The following is a 15,713-nucleotide window of genomic DNA, read 5'->3' as shown; positions in this document are numbered from 1 at the left end:
TGGTGAAAGTGATTTTTGGTCTCACCAGTTATCCTTATCCCCATGATGAGCCTCCAACTTTTGTTCATGTTTTCTAAGGGAGATAATAAGGAGATGTACAAAATATGGGGAGGAAGGGGTGCAAGAATATGCCAAAAAATTCATTATTACAGGATGTACAGAAGAGTTTGAACTAATTGCTCCGTCCAAGGCTTTCCCAAAAATATTTTGTTCTGTACCAAAGATATTGCCCCATATGATCACATTGAGTTTTTGATCTTCCCAAGTTATAACATGATGATTTAAGTACGTAAACTCAATGCTGAGTATCCAAAGTTGGTCCTATGAGGTTCAGCATAATGAATGTGACTAGCAGCTATTTAATTATACACCATCTCCTCCTTTGTCCATTTTGCTCTTTTTTCTTTGATGTTTTCTCATATATCAAACAATATGGTTTGAATTTCTTTATTGTCAGAGTTGGGTTGGGGGTTTCATGCAATGAATGTTCTATCATGGTAGGACCATACACTTATGTCCTCCTATGTCTTTTTAGAAATCATCCCCACTACGCAACAATTATTCCCTTATTCATTTCTGAGCATAAGGAGAAAATCAATTCTAGGCAATTCCCTATATACAGAGGAGTAGAAATCTAAAACTTTCTGTGACATCAATAGTAAATAGCCAATTTGGAAAAGGCACCTTTGTGATCAAAAAGGATCAGGAATTCTACAATATTATAGACATGGCTCATGTTCATGTATTTGGCTCATGCTCTTATTGTGGCACATATGATAACAGTTGCTCTTATCAACAGTTGACTGAATCCATATATATGGCATCCAAGTACAGGGATTTCTAGTTTTCATGAGCAATGTTGGTATGAGGAAAATAAAATTGATAAAGTGACTTCTAGTGCTGGAATAACGGAGCACTGGGATGTTTTCTGGATGGGTATAACAGGAAATCTCTGAGCCTTTGGCAAGTGTACTACTATTACAGCATTGGGTATCTACTTGAAAGTCCTGTGTATGGAGTCTTCTTTAATGTATTTGCACATGCCAATACAAATGTGTTTACGCAATGGAGACTATTCATGAATGTTTTTTATTTAAATACAAGGGTGGTCCCCTATCATTTTTTAAAACATTTTGAATATTAGCCTAATGGTGGGAAGAATTTCATAAAAGTGGTTGCCTCTTTACCATTGCTCCAAAGAAAACATACGTTCTATACAGAAACAACGAATTTTATTAAACTCAGCATTATTTAAAATAATTTCATGAATGCCCTTACCCAATTTGTGCTCTTCCTCATTATCTGTTTCTTCTCTGGAATAGAAAATCATTTCTTTAAGTCCTTATTTCAATAATGGCAAATACACAAGAATATTATCTGCTATAAAAAACTTTTTCTCATAATTTTCTTTTCTCCACTATAAGCAACTAGCACAAAACATAATACAATTATTTTGGGAAGAGAACATCTGATATTATTCATACATTCTTTTTCTTCTTCATGGGCTCTTTCAGGTTGCTCATTTCTATCCTTTTCTGCCCCAGCCAAGTCCTTTCTCTTCAGAGGATGCTACCTCTTTAGAACCTACAACCTCTTCTCAGAAGTCATTTCCAATTGAGATGAGAGGATGGGAAATCCTCCAGACAAGCTTGAGGAAATGTTTTCCTCCTCCTCCTTTGGAGCACCTCCTACTTTCTCCTGTGCTTTTCAAACAGTTTTCCTGAGCTGCCTTGATGAATGGAGTGACCAAAGAACTAAAGTGGATTTTGTGGTACCATTGATCAACATCCTAGGACCTGCCTTTCTCAGGATGCCCATTCCTTCCTTTCTCCTTCCTTCCTTCCTTTGAAAAAAGAATATTCTCTTTATTTACTGCTGATTCTTTTCTTTGATATGGTCCTGGGCACTTCAGCTAGTCTTACCCTATTGTTCTTGACATCCTATAGTTAGTTTTACAGAAATACTCTTCAGATTTTCCTTGTAAATTGCCCTGAGGGTTTGGTTCAGTGAAGAGAGGAAGACACACCTAGAGACAGTCACATCATGAATGAGTTTTTCAGGGAATATTACTAGAAATCTCCGAAAGTTGATGAGAATCTGGATGATGGCATGTGGAGCTGAGAAGACACCCCTCGATCATTGATTCCCCGTACCTCATTTGATACTGGTCACTAGAGATATTGAATGAAGCATTAACTTCCATATTTTCTTTTTTTATAACTGTAAACACACTCTTGGTAGAGATGAAACCTCACTGCTCATCAATCTTCTTCAAGAGCATGTTTTTCTTTGTATTATGTGATTATTGTTTTATTTTGAGCATTTTGAATAAGTATCAATATAAGCTGTTTTAAATGGTCACATGTAATATGAATATTGGGCCTCAAGATAAAGTTAATTCTAATCAATCTAGAAAATTCCAATAGAAACTCACCAAAAAAATTAAACTTTTTGTTTTCTCCACCACACATTATATCTGTCCTCCTCTGAAAAAATAAAATGTTTGAAAGTGACTTAGATAATCTATCAGTCAATTATTTAATAACAGTGTTCTCGTATTATAAACCAGGGTGTCTACTGGAAATTCTTGTGTATGGATTGTCCTCCTTTAATGTATTGGCACATTTCAGTATAACATATGTTTCCACAATGGAGTCTACTTACGATTGGTTTTTATTTGGATACCAGGAGTGGTTTTCAGACTTATCATTTTAAAACATTTTGGAACATTAGCCTAATGTTGAGAAGGATTAAATAATGCCAAGAGGTGATTGACTTTACAAAGAAAACATATGTCTTTAAAAGTCATTCAGAAGCAAAGAATTTAATTAAAATCACCATTATTTAAATAATTTCATAAATGATATTTGTCCTCCTTCCTCATTATTGTCTGTTTCTTCCGTGGAATGTAAAACATTTATTTGTTAAGTTCTTATTTCAATAATGAGAATTACACAAGAATATTATGTTATAAAAACTTTTCTCATATTTATCTTTTCTCCACTATGATATGCACCTAGCTGAACACAATACAATTATTGTGGGAAAAGACCATATGATGCTTTTTGTTAATTCTTTTTCTTCTTCATGGCTTCTTTCAGGTCAGTCATTTTGACCCTTTTCTGTCCCAGCCTAGTCCTTTCTCTTCATAGGATGCTACTTCTTTAGAATCTACAACCTCTTCTCAGAAGTCCTTTCCAATTGAGACCTCCCTGGCTGTGAGAGGATAGGAAACTCCAGATAAGCTTGAGCAAATGTTTGCCTCCTCCTCCTTTGGAGCACCTCCTACTTTCTCCTGTGCTTTTCAAACAGTTTTCCTGAGCTGCCTTGATGAATGGAGTGACCAAAGAACTAAAGTGGATTTTGTGGCACCACTGATGAACATCCTAGCACCTGCCTTTCCCAGGATGCTCATTCCTTCCTTTCTCCTTCTTCCTTCCTTTGAAAAAAGAACATTCTCTTTATTTACTGCTGATTCTTTTCTTTGATATGGTCCTGGGCACTTCAGCTAGTCTTACCCTATTGTCCTTGACATCCTATAGTTAGTTTTACAGAAATACTCTTCAGATTTTCCCTGTAAATTGCCATGAGGATTTTGGTTCAATGGAGAGTGGAATACACACCTAGAGACAGTCACATCCTGAATGAGTTTTTCAGGAAATATTACTAGAAATCTCCGAAAATTGATGAGGATTTGGATAATGGCATGTCGAGCTGAGAAGACACTACTCCTCGATCATTGATTCCCCCTACCTCATTTGATACTGGTCACCAGAGATATTGAATGAAGCATTAACTTCTATATTTTATTTTTTATAACTGTAAACACACTCTTGGTAGAGATGAAACCTCACTGCTCATCAATCTTCTTCAAGAGCATGTTTTTTTTTTTTGTATTATGCGATTATTATATTACAATAGAAACTCACCAAAAAAAAATAATGCTCCCTTTTTTCCCAGGATGAATATTGGCATATGTTGTCCTCTGAAAAAATAAAACATTTGAAAGTGACTTAGATTAGTATTTAGAGAAAAAATGAACTATCAGTCAATTTCCTAAGATGAAATTAGTTTTAGATTTTTCCATAGTGGAAATTCCCCATCCTTGTCCCCTACCCCATAGATGACAACTATCAATAGGAAAGGATAATATAAGAATATTTGGGTTGCCTGAAAGTTGTTTCAGTATTTCCAATGACTATATATATAAAATCTGTAAATGTTAATGTCATTTCAATAAACTCATCATACTGTAATTCTATAATTGTTGTTAGATGGATTTTTTTGAATGCGACCAGCCATTCCTTGAAATGAAAATAGAAATATATATATATATATATATATATATATATATATATACACATATATATGTTATAAATGATATATATTCACAAATATATACACCTATGAAATCATTTATATATAATATATATACACATATGAAGAGACAGATAAAGGCAGAGACAAACTAAACAATTGTTCTTATGAAATTAGATGAGAAAAGGACTCATTTTATAAGGATCTTACATTACCTATTGAAAGAGCCTTGAAAAATAATCAAATTCATAAATTTTTCACTCCACTGTTCTAAGTGTCCTTTACATTTGAGAAATTAAATTTCTGTTTTCATATAGACAAATGTGTGTGAGCATACCACATACACTCTCAATGCAGAGATAGCTTAAGAAGTTAATTAAAAAGGAAAAAAAACGGAAAAGCACAACACAATATCTAGTGAAATGCTTTTTTTTTTTTTTCTGGAATCAGTTATCACTCCATTGTATAACAAGAACAATTTTAGATTTTTAGAAATATGCAGAATGTATAGGATCTCTTAGAGCTGCATAGAATGTCAAAATGGGATCAAATCTGGCACTCTCATTGGAATCCTGAGAGAACTGAATCAGAGCAGTTCAGTTAGTTGCCCAGAATCACACAGCAAATAAAGAAGGGTCCATTTGAGTCCTGAGGACAGTGAACATCAATTCTAACTCCAAGAATATTTGCTGTTTAACATAAATTTGCCATTGAATACATTCCTGAAACGCTGTATACTAGGTATCTATCAAAATAATATGGTGGAGAAGATGCCCAACACCCCATTTGTAGAGGGAGTTTCCTGATCTGGCTGTGCCTTATAACAATAATGCAGGTATAAATTAATTATCTGTTCCCTCTTAAGCTGTTCTTAGACCAATCCGTATCTCCTCTTTTTCTAACATTTGTATCACATTCCCTTTTCTCAGAAGTACTTAAGGAAAAACTAGATGCTTCTCCCTCCTACCTTCTGTGGAGAAAACAAATAAACCAACAAAAAAAATTCTTCTGTCTGGTAGAAGTGCCTTGTGTCTCCTGATCTGCTCTGAATCAGAAGCTATTTCGCTGAAGCTGCAGTGATGGATGAAATGAACATAAGAATTCAGACAGCTTGGTGGAACCTGGATCAAAGTGCTACCATTTATTCACAGAAGTTAAGATCATTCACTTACTTCTACTGCCTTATCTTAAAAAAGAAGGAACTCATTCGATGAACTGCCGATTCTTTTCATTGGCTTTGCTCCTACCCTTTTGAACTTGTTTTCTACACTTATATCAGGGCTACTTTAGACAATAATTGGTAGGATATATATTCCCAATTTATTCACTACAAAATTCTGAAAAATGTTTGAGATTCTGTTTCTGGATTCCTATCTGCAGTTAATTGAGGAAGGCAGGTAGTTGTTGTAATCCACATAAAAGGGGACCAGAAAAGGAAATATCCAAAGTAGAGACAGAAGAACCCTGAACAAAGAAAGAAATGGGTAATCTTGGAAAGCTTGTATTGCTCAGTGACATTATTTTATCTTCAGCAAAATGGTCCAAATTGTGAAAAACATCTTGAAGTAAAATCTATAATATAAACATTCTTAGAGGAAGGTGATCTTGTAGGATGATTCTCTATCCTATGAAAGGAAGACAGATACTTAAGAAGTCCTCAACTTATTTTAAGATGAAGCTTTGGTCACTTCAGTGACATACTCTGATGTTCAGTAAGATCATCTGTCAAATGAGAAGGACTATATGAGCTCATAGGTATCTGTGATTGTTTCTAGTTCTAAGAACAAAATATCCAAATTACATAATACTAAATGAAGTTCTGAAATAAATTCAGAAAAGAGAACTGATCATCTATAGAGAATGTAACAAAGATGAACACTCCAATTTCAAAAAGACAGTCTCATCTTCTGCAGATGAATTTTTTATATGACAAATAAATTTCTTCCATCTAACTCTAGAAATGGTAAAATGAAAGTAAGTGAGCTATAGACTAATGATATTTATATTGCTCTCCATTTATTAGATTAAATTCTGGGGAGGAAAAGCTGTAGAGCAGTCAACCCCCCAAATCACTGCACATGATTTTAACTTGCATATGCAATTGCTATAGATTGCAAAATTTCACACAAGAAAATGTTAAAAGCAAACATCAAATAACACAGTAAACTTAATAAAATGAAGAATTTTTGAGAAAACAACACTTTTCTTGTATAATCTCTTGAAAAAATAAATTTGCAGAGTAAAAGACAGTTTTTCTTTCATGTGATAAAATAGTATTTATACAATTGATGGTAAATGTAACAAAGCAAGGATAGGGTAGTAAGTTAGGTGACAAATGTAAGAGAATGCAATGGTGATAGTCTATTTAGCTTTTCTAGTCTATTACATAATTCTATACAAGTTGGTAATATCAAGGGTAAAAGGAAATATTTTAAAATAGGCAAAATGGAGAGGCAAAAAATCTAAAGCTTTTGTGGGTAACATTATATTGTCTACTATAAAACTGTAGGCAAATCAGCAAAGAAGCTAATTAAAGGAATTCGTTTTTTAAGGTTATGTGATAAAAAGAAATCTAGTAAGTCTATCAAACAATTAACACATATTCAATAATGTCTACCAATTTGTCTAACACTGTACTAAGTTGCTGAGCCCAGGAAGGAAGGTCAATGACAATGCTGCAATAAAGGTGCCCAAGATTAATGTATGAAAAATTTTATGTACAAAACAAGCTATATGTGGGATAAATTTGAAGTTAATCAATAGGAGTAGAGTGTGGTAGGTTCCTTCAGCTAGATTTTGAAATCAGCAAGATAGATATGTAAGTAAAGAAGATAGTCATCTCTTAGTTTTATTTATTAGTTCAGTAGTGTTTTTTTGTACTTTCAGTATTATTAATTTCTCCTTTTAATTTTAGAATTTCAACTTTAGTATTTGATTGGGACTTTTAAGTTGCAAGCCCAATTAATTCATTGATCTTCTCTTTCACTATTTTTATTCAGGCAAGCCTCTAAGGATATAAAATTTCCTCTTATTACTGCTTTGGCTGTATCCCACAAGTTTTGGTATGATATTTCATCATTGTCATTATCTTGAGTGAAATTATTGTGTCTATAATTTGCTGTTTCACCCAATCATTCTTTAAGATGAGATTATTTAGTTTCAAATTACTTTTTGGTGTATTTACCCCTAACTTTTTGTTGAATGTAATTTTTATTGCATCATGATCTGAAAAGAAAGCATTTACTATTTCTCTATCTTCCTGCATTTAATTTTGAGGTGTTTATGTCCTAATACATGGTCAGTTTTTGTCTAGGTTCCATGAACTGCTGCGAAGAAAGTGTATTCCTTTGTCTCCATTCAGTTTTCTCCAAAGTCCTATCATACCTAATTTTTCTAATATTCTATTTACCTCTTTAATTTCTTTCTTATTTGTTTTGTGGTTTGATTTATCTAATTCTGAGAGTGCAAGGTTGAGATCTCCCACTATTACAGTTTTGCTGTCCATTTCTTTATACAACTCTCTTAACTTCTTCTTTAGATCCTATACCACTTGGTGCATGTATGTCTAGTATTGATATTGCTTCATTGTCTATGCTACCCTTTAGCAGGATATAGTTTCCTTCCTTATCTCTTTTAATTAGAATAATTTTTGCTTTTGCTTGATCTGAGATCAGGATGGTTGTTATCCCTGCTTTTTGCTTCACCTGAAGCATAATAGATTCTGTTCCAGCCTTTTATCTTTATTCTGTATGTATCTCCCTGTTTTAAATGTGTTTCCTGTAAACAACATATTGTAGGGTTCTGACTTTGATCCATTCTGCTATCTGCTTCCTCTTAATGGAGTTCATCCCATTCACATTTACAGTTAAAATTACCAATCCTGTATTTCCTGCCATCTTATTATCCCCAAATTATGCTTTTCTTTTTCTTGCCCCCTCCTAACCCTCTTTCCCAATTTTAAACTTAGGGGCCTCACTTGTATCACACTGTTCACCCTCTTTATACTCACTCTTTGTAGTGGCCAGAAACTGGAAACTGAGTGGATGCCCATTAATTGGAGAATGGCTGAATAAATTGTGGCATAATAAATATTATGGAATATTATTTTTCTGTAAGAAATGACTAACAGGATGATTTAAGAAAGACCTGGAGAGACTTACATGAAAACTGATGCTGAGTAAAATGAGCAGGACCAGGAGATCATACTTCAACAACAGTACTATATGATGATCAATTTTGATGGACCTGGCCATCTTCAGCAATAAGATGATGAACCAAATCAGTTCCAATGGAGCAGTAATGAACTGAACCAGCTACACCCAGTGAAAGAACTCTGGGAGATGACTAAGAACCATTACATTGAATTCCCAGTCCCTATATTTTTGCCCACCTGCATTTTGGATTTCCTTTACAGGCTAATTGTATAATATTTCAGAGTCTGATTGTTTTTGTACAGCAAAATAATGGCTTGGTCATGTATACTTAATGTGTATCTAATTTATACTTTAATATATTTAACAGCTACTGGTCATCCTGCCATCTAGGGCAGGGGAAAAATTGGAACAAAAGGTTTGGCAATTGTCAATACTGTAAAATTACCCATGCATATAACTTGTAAATAAAAAAACTCTTTAAAAAAATACATGTGGAAAGAAACATAATCATAGTGGAATTCACAAAAGGTCCAAAATTAATGATTGTGGACCCATGGGTGAAGGGAGAGAGGGGAAAAATCGGAACAGAAGTGAGTGCAAAAAATGGATGGCTGGGCTATGTCCCTGGCCCCAAGAATACAAAGAGGGCCTTGGGCCTCACAGCTCAGACCCTAAGCTCACAGAAACAGACAATTAGAAGCAAGCATAAGAAACAATAGGTTTAAAACAGTGACCTTTCCTTAAGAAAATAGACATGAATGCAAAATCCTTGAGGCACAAGGAATACAATTTGTAGAAACAAAGCTCCCACCCCCTTTTCCTATTCTTCCATTCCATTCCAGTTCTTCCATCATCTACAGTAAAACCCAAGGAATGGCCTTTATGCATAATATATTTAAAAGATTGTTTTTAAACCATTCCTCTGCATCCTTCAGATTATATTTTGCATTCTCCTTGCTGTTTATTAATTTACAAGAATCCCATAAAAGATTATATTGGAAAGTCTTTCCTCAAGGTATGAAAAATAGTCCCATGTGTCCAGAATAGGACAAAAATGCAAGAAATAATCCAAGAAAATTGTCCTTGAGTTATAGAACATGAGGAGAAATTAGAAATAGGAAAAAAAAAAACCAATCACCACTACAATGAGATTCTTTGTGAAAAACATAGGAATATTTTTTACAAATGTCAAAATCCCGAGATCCAAGAGAAAATGCTGCAAGAAACAAGAAGAGCAATTCAAATATGCAAAAGGTAAAATTCGAATTGTAATCAGACTTAACAGTAGTCACAATAAAAAACCACAGATCCTGGAATCATATGTATCTACCAACAATAAAAAGAATTAGGCCTCTGACCAAAAATATATCCAGCAAAGTTATATTGAATGAGATAAAATGGACATTCAATGAACTTGTAGACTTTCAGGATTTTTTCAGAACCAAACTCAAACTGAAAAGATAAAGAAAAGATAATCTAACATGTATAAGATTATCAAAGATCAATTAAAAGGAACTCAACCATCATTTTAAGGGGAGACAGTCATGCCTCCAGAGGCTCTAAGATTAAACTGGCTTTATCCAATGTGGTTGAAAGTCACTCAGAAAGTCTTGGAAATAGGTTTTGCTACAAAAAAGGCACCCACAACAGCCTTTCAAGGACACAGTGTGATAGTGGGTAAACCTCCCAGCACAACCAGACCAAAGCCTTACTTCTTACCCAGTGCTTGTGGTTAGATTTATTAAAGGCAAGAGAATAGTATAATTATCTGGGATAAGACCTGACAAGATATTCATCTTTTGTACCAATGCATAAGTAGATGTGTGTTGTGAAGCCATCCCAGAGTGGAAAAATTTATTGGCCACAGCTCCAAATTTTACACACAGGTCTCCATTAAAGATAACCTCGTTATTACATAATTGGCAATGGATTTTTGAAGATTTGTAAGGTTCTGCCTAAAGGACCAATTACTACAGATGCATCCAAAAAACATTTATGCTATATACACTGTTTAGCTTTAAAAAGAGTAATCAATTTTTCAGTCCACTCAGCAGAATGAATTGTATGTCATAATTTTAGCTCTTAATTATCCAGGAGATGTAAATATAATATCTGATTTGGCCCATTCAGTAGATGTGGTACAAAGAATTGCCAAAGCCCAAATAAAATTTGTAGCTTCTAATATATATCAGCTCTTTAAAGAATTTCAAGAGCAAGTGAGAAAGATTTATTATACTATTTATATCTTGCATGTCCAGTTTTGTGGCGGACTTTCAGGTCATATTTTTTATCAGGCTGTTGGACCTTTTGCATTTGCAAATTGGGATAAGCTAAGAACTGTACAGCTTGCCTTCCTTTCCAGGCTCCTATGCTCCTTCCAGGGGAAGAACCCTTGTGGTTTTGCGATCCAATGCTTTATGGCAAATGGATGTTACTCATGTTAAGAAACGAGCATCCATATAACTGTGGATACATGTTCTTAATTCCTCATGGCTTCACTCCAATCTGGAGAAGCAGTTAGGCATGTGATCAGCCATCTTTATCATATCATTCTTTTTCCATTGTAGGAGTTCCATATGCACAGATAATGGATTGCTTATACGTCTTCTGCCTGTAGGTCCTTCATTTGTCATTGCCCATTCCACTGGTATCCCATATAATCCCACTAGCCAATCCATTATTGGACAGACTATTCATACCCTCAAGATGCTCCCATTTAAATAAACAAGGGTTTGCTAGACTCTTTACTTGACTTAATGCAGGCTCGCTTAGATGCAGCAATATATACATAAAATTGCCTGCAATTTTCATATTCTTTGGACCTTACCCCAGCAATGTACCTCTAACACACATTAGTTAGTTGGCTAACTAATTGGCTAACTAACAGACTGGCCAACAAGGACAAGATCCCTTCCTCTACAGTGATGTGGAAGGGCTTAGATGGCATCTGGAAGGGCCTGTTTGGGTCAGGGTTTGCTCTTGTCGTTCCAGATGCAGACCCAACAGCAGAAGAGTAGATTCCAACCAGAAACATCCGTGACTTGGAGAACCAAGATGGAACAGACGTCACTGCCCTCAACCATGGTCCAGAAAGCATCACCAGCCCTTCAGATGCAGATGACAGCTGCATTAGATTGCCCTGGTTGATGTGCAAAACTGGACAATGGACATGGGTGCTTCTCCCATGGCTACCCACTATTCATATGTGGGTTGGTTAGAAGCTTTTTTTGCCTCTCAGTGACTGAGTGAGGCAGTGCTATATAACACATGACTTTTCTTGTATGCACCCCTCCTTGGTGCCTTTTACTAGATACCTAACATGACTTTCTTGAGTGGGTTAATTATCTTTTCTTGGTTTTGGTATCTGCTGGGCCTAGCTTCTCCTAGCTTTTGTTTGCCCTGTTTTTATACCCCTTGTAAAGTTAATAAGCAAGCTATTGTTGTCAAAGTTAGTTTGATGAGCTGGCCCACTAAACAAGGGGTGGGGAGGGAGTCCAGAGGCCTTGACGCCCGAGGCACTTGCATATGCTCTCTGCAGCCAGCAGCCACCACCTCTAGAGCAGGAATTCGGGTCACATGGAGAACACATGAGACATCTCCTTCCCTTATTGGTTGTGCGTGTCACCTCAGAGACCCTACTTAACCAATGGGGTCCAGGAAGTAGGAGGAGCTCACCAGGAGTTTGGAAGGAGTTCAGTGGTAGTGCAGGATGTGATTGCATAGAATAAGACTTGTGCTTGCAAGCCGCTGTGTCCAGGCATTCCGCAAGAACCATTGCTCAGTGAGGTACACTCGGAGGGAGGTTACGGTGGTACACTGATCACCATCCTAGGGCCTGTCTTTCCCAGGACTCTCAATCACTCCCTTCTCCTTCCTGCCTTTGGAAAACAGAGCATTCTATTTACTGCTGATTCATTTCTGGTTCTGGGCACTTCAGCTTTGTCCACTATTATACCTCACAACCTGTAGCTAATTTTAGAAAAATCTGCCTTTTCAAATTTTCCCTGTAAATTTTCTATACTATGAAAAGCAACTGATGTGCAGATAGTACTATTGCCCTGGGGTATTGGCTGGGGAGCTAGGGAGACACTTAGAGACAATCACATCCTGAATGTTTTTCAGAAAATATTAGTGGGATAAGGGTGATGAGAATCTGGATGATGGTATCTGGAGTTAAGGAGACACTACTAAGTCATCTGTTCCCACTACCTTACTTGAAACTGGTCACCAGAGAAATTAAATGAAGCGTTAAGTGCCATATTGATTTTTTATTACAGTGTAAACACTCTGGGTAGAGATGGCACCTCACTGCTCATGTCTCTTCAAGAGCAAGCTTTTCTTTTTATTTTGTGATTATTGTTTTGTTTTAAGTATTTTGAATAAGTATCAATTTAAGCTATTTTAAATGATCAAATGTAATATGAATATTGGGCCTCAGGAAAGAGTTAATTGTAATGAACAAATTCCAATAAAATTTCATCATGTATATGCTACTTTTGATCTTTTACAAATAATTACTCTGAATTCTTCATCTTTTTTCTTTTTCATATTTTTCAATATACTTTATCCAGCTTTCTCATTCCCTGCAATAATAAAACATTTAAGTGTGACTTAGATTCAATAATCTGTCAATTTCCTAAAGTCATCCATTTTTAAATTGTTAGGCAAAGGATGAAATTAATGAAAGATTTTTCCACAGTAGAAATTCCCCATGCTTGTACCCGTAGATAATATTATTAAGAAGAAAGAAAAACTCTTTAAGTACCCCAATTATATGTCAATTTTACATAATTCACAATATAAAAAAGGAGTTGAGTTCTATAAAAAATGCAGAAGCTGATTTCTGAAAGGCCTGAAAAAGTTTATATGAAATACATTGTACACAAGAGCAATAATGTGCGATGCTCAAGTATCAAACCGTTGGTTCTTTTCCTGAGTGGTTCAGTGATCCAAAGCAATCCCGATAGACTTTGTTTAGAAAATATTATCTGTATCCAGAAAAAGAACTAAGACGACTGAATGTAAATCAATCCATTCTATATTCACTTTTTTTCTGTATTTTTTTCTCTCCCATGCTTTTTCCCTTTTGCTCTGATTTTTCTCTCCCAATATGATTCATAAAGCAATGTGTGCATTAAATAAATTAAATAGAAATTTTAAAAAGTTATTGAAAACTAAACTTCTCTTTGGGGTTGATATTTATTAAGCCAAAATTGCCCTTAAGGAGTCATGTTCTATTCCTAGAATGCTATAAATAATAGTGCTTCTATAAAATCTGCAAATGTTTTCTTAATCTGTTATTGCTGTTTAATTTTTTCAGTCATTATCCAATTTCTAAGTTTCTTGGCAAAAATACTGGAATGCTTTTCAATTTCCTTTTCCAGGTCTTTTAACAGAGGAGGAACTTTAGCCAACCTGATGAAAGTGCCTTTGCCCAGGGTCAACACAACTAGAAAGTGTCTGAGGCTGGATTTGACCTTCTGAAGAGTCTGTCTCTAAGGCTACTGGTCTACTCACTGGGCCCTAGTTGCCTTTCAACTCCAATAAAATGTATGACAGAAAGTTTACCATGAATTCCAAATCATTTAAAGCACTAAGATTTGTCAGGCAATAATTCCCTATGGTAACTGGCTTCTAAGAGGTTGACTTTAAGTATTAGTGGAGGAATATTTCACTGCAATTTTCTTGCACTGATGCCTTGCAGTGGTGTTACTTACCAAAAAATATCACCCATGAAGGATTACTCGTCAGTTAGCCTAAATATACGGTCAATAATTCTCAAAAAAGGTAGACATTCAAGATGATTGCTTTGTAACTCATTACCATTATGGAAAAATCATATTACAGATGCTTTTTGAGGTTAAGGAATTATGAGAAACATACCAAGGTCCTGGGCCTCAAGCAGCCTGTAGTCTAGGTGCTATAAGTAACATTTTACATGGTTAATCTACAATAGTCTACTTAATATAGTCACTTAATATAATTATTCTCAGTCCCCTGGGATTCCATTGCCTATCGGAAGTGAAGGTCATTCAGAAAAAGAATCTCTGAGGCTGGGTTTGTTAGACAGTGGTATGGATCAGGGATTGAATGGCAGCAACTTTTCTTTCAGCAATTCAGATAGAGTATGGCCAAGAATGGTCTTTGGACATTTCAGTTTATTGTTTTTGTGAAAGGTTCATCTCTGGGGAAGTAGCTCTAATTATATATTATTAATTTAAGGGAGTTACTATAAAATAAACTATGGCTGAGTTTCAGTTTTGTTCCAATGACTATATATATATACATATATATATATATATATATGTATAAAATCTGTAAAAGTTAATGTCATTTTAATAAACTTACCATACTCTGTACTCAGGCAAGTAGTTAATTCCATTTCCATCACTTGTATATTTTTCACAGACCTTCCTTGAAATTAAAGTAGAAAATATATATCTATATATGTTATAATATATATGCACACATACATATATACACCTATGAAAACATTTATATATTATATATATACATATGAAGGGACAGATAAAGGCAGACACAGACTGAGCAATTTTTATTATGAAATTAGATGAGAAAAGGACTCATTATATAATGATTTTGAATTACCTAAAGGACCTTGAAAAGTAATCAAATTCATAAAGTTTTCACTCCAAAATAACTTTCACTTTTTCTTCCTATATCATATTCTCTATATTCTCTTGTTCTAGGTGTCCTTTACATTTGAGAAATTAAATTTGTCTTCATACATACACAAATGTGTGTGTGAGCACACCACACACACTCACAAGGCAAACATAGTTTAAGAAGTTCTCTATCATTTTAAAAAAGGGGAAAAAAAGAAAACAGCATAGCATCTAATGATTTTTTTTTTTGGTAATCAATTATCACTGCATCATAGAGTGGGGACAACTTTAGATTTTTACAAGTTTCCAGGATAGGATATACTAGAGCTACATGTAATGTCAAGATGGGATCAAATCTGACACTCTTATTGGAATCCTGAGACAAGTGAATCAGAGCAGTTCAGTTACTAACCCAGAATCACAAACAAATAAAGGAGGGTCCATTTGAGTCCTATGAAAGGATAACAGATACTTAAGAAATCCTCAACATATTTTAAGATGAAACCTTGGTAATTTCTCTGAGGTTCAGTAAAATCATCTGTCAAATGAGGACTAGATGAGGTCATAGGTATCTCTCATTTCTAGCTTAAGAACACAAGATATCCAAATTAACATA

At 34.9% G+C, this 15,713-nt stretch overlaps 1 long non-coding RNA gene across 2 annotated transcripts; it reads right to left on the bottom strand.

The window, feature by feature from the left end:
• Positions 1 to 1,240: 1,240 nt before the first annotated feature.
• LOC116422350 lies at positions 1,241 to 12,340 on the bottom strand. Of its 2 annotated transcripts, XR_004232950.1 has the most exons (3): positions 12,147 to 12,340; positions 3,930 to 3,985; positions 1,241 to 1,313 (listed from the first exon to the last, which is right to left on the bottom strand). It is a non-coding gene; the product is annotated as an uncharacterized LOC116422350 (long non-coding RNA). The 2 variants fall into 2 exon arrangements; XR_004232949.1 differs by lacking the exon at positions 1,241 to 1,313 and having other exon boundaries at positions 3,810 to 3,985.
• Between the last annotated feature and the right edge of the window lie 3,373 nt (positions 12,341 to 15,713).

This window comes from Sarcophilus harrisii, chromosome 3, assembly GCF_902635505.1.
Source record: "Sarcophilus harrisii chromosome 3, mSarHar1.11, whole genome shotgun sequence".
In the NCBI taxonomy this organism is placed as follows: Eukaryota; Metazoa; Chordata; class Mammalia; order Dasyuromorphia; family Dasyuridae; genus Sarcophilus; species Sarcophilus harrisii.
This window is presented reverse-complemented; position numbering and strand designations above follow the sequence as displayed.